This window comes from Apium graveolens, chromosome 3, assembly GCF_009905375.1.
Source record: "Apium graveolens cultivar Ventura chromosome 3, ASM990537v1, whole genome shotgun sequence".
Classification (NCBI taxonomy): Eukaryota; Viridiplantae; Streptophyta; class Magnoliopsida; order Apiales; family Apiaceae; genus Apium; species Apium graveolens.
Window position 1 is genome coordinate 228,741,259 of NC_133649.1, and position 5,360 is coordinate 228,746,618.

At 35.4% G+C, this 5,360-nt stretch overlaps 1 non-coding gene across 1 annotated transcript; it reads left to right on the forward strand.

Annotated features, from left to right (window-relative positions):
- The first annotated feature begins 239 nt into the window (after nucleotides 1-239).
- Nucleotides 240-346, forward strand: LOC141715709 (small nucleolar RNA R71). The gene has a single exon (XR_012572461.1). It is a non-coding gene; the product is annotated as a small nucleolar RNA R71 (small nucleolar RNA).
- Nucleotides 347-5,360: the final 5,014 nt, after the last annotated feature.

Genomic DNA, 5,360 nt, shown 5'->3' on the forward strand with positions numbered 1-5,360 from the left:
GCGCTTGGAGCTGGGCTGCAATAGCGGTGGCTGCATCAACTTCCAGAATACCTGCTACCTTGCCTGACGTCATCCTCTGAGTTGGGTTTTGATGCTCATTTGCAGCCATCGTCTCGATAAGATTATACGCCTCAGTATAGCTTTTAGCACATAAGGCGCCTCCAGCTGCTGCATCGAGCATGGGCCGAGATTGGGCCCCCAAACCATTATAGAAACCAGTGATCACCATCCAATCCGGCATTCCATGATGTGGACATTTTCTCAACATTTCCTTGTAGCGTTCCCAAGCCTCGCACATAGATTCTGTAGGTTGCTGCGCAAACTGAGTAAGAGCACTCCTCATAGCAGCAGTCTTTGCCATCGGATAAAACTTCACCAGAAACTTTTGCGCAAGATCTTGCCACGTAGTGATGGACCCAGCTGGTTCAGAATGTAACCAGTCTTTAGCCTTGTCCCTTAGTGAGAATGGGAAAAGCCTCAACTTGATAGCCTCATCAGTCACGCCATTATACTTAAAAGTGCTGCAGATCTCGACAAAATTCCTTATGTGCATGTTGGGGTCTTCAGTTGCCGCTCCTCCAAAAGAAACAGAATTCTGCACCATCTGAATAGTGCCCGGCTTGATTTCAAAGGTGTTAGCTTGAATAGCCGGATGAAGGATGCTTGACTGAATGTCATCAATTTTAGGCCGAGAAAAATCCATAAGAGCTGGATCAGCTTGAACAATATGATCTCCCATGTTTACTGGTTCTTTCTGCTCAGTTCCTGAATCCGAATCCTCAAAATCTAACTTCTCCGGAATATCAAGAACTTCGTCTGTCTCCTCAGCTGTATCTAAAGTCCTCTTGCGAACACGAGAACAAGTTTGCATAAACGCTTGCTAAAGTACCCGAAACACAACCAGAAAAAAATAAGTAACTACTACGTCCTAATCACTGAGTCCTAATGACCAATGATGGTAAGTACATAAACTAAACAAACACGCCGAGTCCCCGGCAGCGGCGCCAAAAACTTGTTAGGGCGAAAACACGCGCTAATATTCACGCAAGTATACGCGTTCGCAAGTAATATAGAATACTTTCTAGTTCGTTCCCTCAGAGACTCGGACTAAATTATTGTCTAATTAAACTCACTCACCAATGTATGATTACTTCTCAATGTTAAGATAATAACACTTAAAATTGTTGATTAAATATTAACTATAATTAACTACTTAATTAACCACTTAACTAACACTTCAATTTATCAATAATAAAACACTCATGAGATCACAACTTCATTATTACTTCCTTCTATAGCCATTGTTATTACCTTTAGCATGTGACAGTGATGATATTAATCGAATAACACGAAACTGATAAAAGCCAACTTTCATTGTACTAATACCATTCCACCAAGCATCCACAATTAAGATAGAAGTTGAATAGTCATCAATTATGTTGAGTTCCTATATGTCTACAGAAATTGACAACACAACGATTTAAGCACAAGTTATTCTTTTTTTATTACATAGGGCAAATAAAACTGTTAGAGTTACCCACTAATCATGCACAACGTACATGAACCTATGCTAGCATGGCAAGTTCTAAATCTCAAGATCCACCGTCGCTTCACAAGAGATTAACACCCTATCTTATATGTTCGCGACGCAAATAAGACGAATACGCACAACCAATACTAGATATCAAACAATCATCACACACTAAAGTATTAAACAATTAACTAAAGAATTCCATAATAAATCCGTTGCAACCCCATGATCACGATTAGCCCATAATAGAACTTATCGCCATCATGGGTTCATATGAAATCATGATAAACAAACACAAGAAAATAATAACTAAACTAATTATATTAAACAGAGTACGTCACAAGAGTAAATAAGTCAAAGCAAGAAAACTAGCATCCAACGTTACAACGAAACAAGAATCACAAGAAAATATGCTTCCTCTTCGTTGCGCTGTGCTAAATCGGTCTTCTTCCTTATCTCCTTCGCTTCTTGCGTAAAACACAAGCTTCTTCTTCTTAATCCCCCCTGTGAAAATGTCTCAAATCTACTTATATAATAGTCCCATAAAACTCAGATTACATAGAAGTTGGAAGCCAAACAGAAGTAGAAGTCTAAAATAATTCAGCAAAATTCCCGACCCTGCGCGGCCGCTCAGCAAAGCTGCGCGGGCGCGCAGGTTACTGCGCGCCCGCGCAGCTGTGCAGGCCTCTACTGGAAAAAAATCCAAGTTTGCTCCGTTTCTTCGCCGTAATCTGCCCGTTCCTTTCCTCTCGCAATGGTGAACACATGCCAAGGCTTATTCTTGATGATTCCTCCCCCGAAATGCAACTAATACCCTGAAATGCATAAACACTAGAAAAACGCATCAAATACACAAAATACTTGATTTCAAGACACCAATTTAAGCCATTTTAAGATGTTCTAAGTGGTATAAAATGCCACTTATCAACAAGCACACACACGCTCGTGTACTATCAACACAGAACAGGGCAGCCAAAACGAGACACAGCCACCGGAAAACAACCAGAATCAAGCAACCCAGACAACCACATGTAACTTACAAACGTATATACACATATATTCACGCAACTGACAAGCCAAGAATCGGGCAACAGAATACCAGGATACAGCCACCGGCTTCGCCGGAAATGAACAGCGGCGGGGGAGGGGGAAACACAGAATGGGGAAAAGAGGGGAAAAGATGAGGGATTGAAGGGAGAGGGAGGGAGATGAGGAGATTAAGAGAAATGAGAGAAGAGAATTGAGGGAAGAGAGATATTCGAGAGATTGAGGAAAAAATGAGAGATCGGAGAGATTGAAAGTGAGGATAAGGATAATTGTAATTATCTCCTTATTTTATTATTTTTTTTATTACAAAATACCTGAGAACTCAATTTTGGCTCGCAATTATGAGATTAAAGAACAAGTTTACGGTTAAAACTAACCCGAAAAATTATCAAAACAATTTTAAAATTTCTGAAATAATTAAAAACTAGTAAAGTGAATTTTTCAAAAATTTTAAACCATTTTTGAATCGCAACTCTTGCCCGCATTTAACGATTTAACGAACAAACATGCGGGTGAATTTAATCGGAAAAATTTCCGAAATAATTTTAAAATTCTCAAAATATTAAAAACTTAAGAAATATGAGTCTCGTAATTTTTGAAGCATTCTGAAATTTAATACTGAATTTACTATTAAGTAAAATCAGAAAATGATTTTGGGTTAAATAATTGGTGAAATATTGTTTTCTAATTTTTATAAATTCCTAAAAATAATTAATAAAATAATAAAGAAATAAAAATGATTAGAGATAATATCAGTATTTATGGGAATAAATCCTCAATAAAACCACTTTTAAGAGTAAAAATAAAAACTACGGCTCAACAATTAATCACACAAATAATTTTTGCACACTACGGAGTCACATATAGCTAATATTAAATACCACACGCTGCTGACAGAACCATAACATACTTTATTCATTTATTTACTCAATAATTACACTTTTAATAATATACGAATACGAGTCGCTATAACCTTGCCTTCCTTTGAAATAGTTTTATTCCCCCATGTCTACAATTTTTGCTCAATTTTTCCTACTAGAAATTGTAATGTAGATATTTTTCTTCTCCCTACCATCATGGGCATGCCCAAGTATTTCTCTGGTTTACTGATTACTCTAACCCCAAGCTGATCACATACTTTGTTACGATCCACCGCTGTTGTGCTAGGTGAAAACACCACAGTAGACTTAGTGTAATTCACCACCAATCCCAAAATCTCTTCATACCTGTTTAATAATCTTTCACTATGCCATAGATGACCTATTTGCACATTTTTTCCTAGTGTTGCCTTAGAAAATGTTGCAATAGGTAAGAAATTATGGCCATATCCCAACACCCAGATTTTGATGTTACGATAGGTGTAATAACATGTTACAACAGATCAATAAATCTTTGGTGTTGACAGAGATGTCTTCTCTATTGCAACACATATACCGTGTTTTTATAAGTGGTTGATTTTGTTTTTTTAATTTGAATTTAAAATTAAATTTATCTTTAAAAGTAGTAAATTTGAATAAAATAGTTTGTAGAGTTTCTTGGAAAGTGAAAGCCCAAAATATAAATAAATTATTCTTATATTTATAGAAATTGAAATATTTTATTATAATTTAAAATTAAATAAAGTATTTTATAATTAATTTAATAAAATAAAAAAATTATTTGATATCACTAAAATACTTTATAAAAAATAACACCTTGTAGTACTATTTCTTTTTTCATAAATTAATTAATTTAATAAATTAATGATAATATTCATAATATCCATGATTGAAACAACATTATAAAATTTATAAAATTAAAAATTGAATTGATATGGGCTGGGCTGCTGAAAAATTGGATTGGGCCGCTAAATTTTATACAGATAGACAGAGGCGGGAAGTGAAATATTCAGACAAAAGGGGGGAAAATAACTTTAGGGACTAACTTTCGGTTCTTTGTTTCATTTAGAAAACCTCGCATCTCTCCTTCCTTTTTCATTCACTGGTCCCTAGTTTCTCGCCGTGTCTCTTTATCTAAATTAGACTTCGAGGTGAGGTTGAATTTAATTCAAGGGTATGCTAGACTAATTTGGTTGTCGATTTTGGTTGATTAGATTTAATGATGATTTGGTTATCGATTTTGTGTTTTTTTGAATTGATGTGGATATAATTGTGGGTTTTGAGCTTATTGTCTTTTTGTTATGGAATTTAGTTGTGGGAAGCTAAGATGATGTAAGCTGGTTCTGTATTGGGACCGAATAAGAGGTATCCTGCTTGAGGAACATAACAGCTTGCTCACCATGAACTCTACCTGGTTTTCTAAACCAGCTAGCAGCCTATCTATAACCAACGTCAGCATAGGTATGTATATATTTATCCACTTTTGTATTTATTTATTTACTTATCTACTTTGTGTTTCTTGTTCTTTGCTCTGATACTTTGTGTTTCTTGTTTTATATCTAATTTACTTTATGGGTCTCCCCACTTAGGCATTAAAATTGAGGATGAAAAACTGATATAAATTTTTTCTTGATTAGAGTTTGATTAGGCAGTTTTCGGTTGTTTTATTACATCTATTCAAAATTCATTGTCTATTATAGGTTTCTAATGTATAATATTGCTAGGTAGGATGTTCAAAATTCATTGTCTGTTATAGGTTTCTAATGTATAATATTGCTAGGTAGGATTTTAATACTTATAAGTAGGTTTTAAATCAGTTGGTACTTTTACCATCACCACCTCTTCCCTCTCATGGATTTTATTTGCCGAACAGAAACTTAGAGCTAAGACCAGGGTGATTTAAT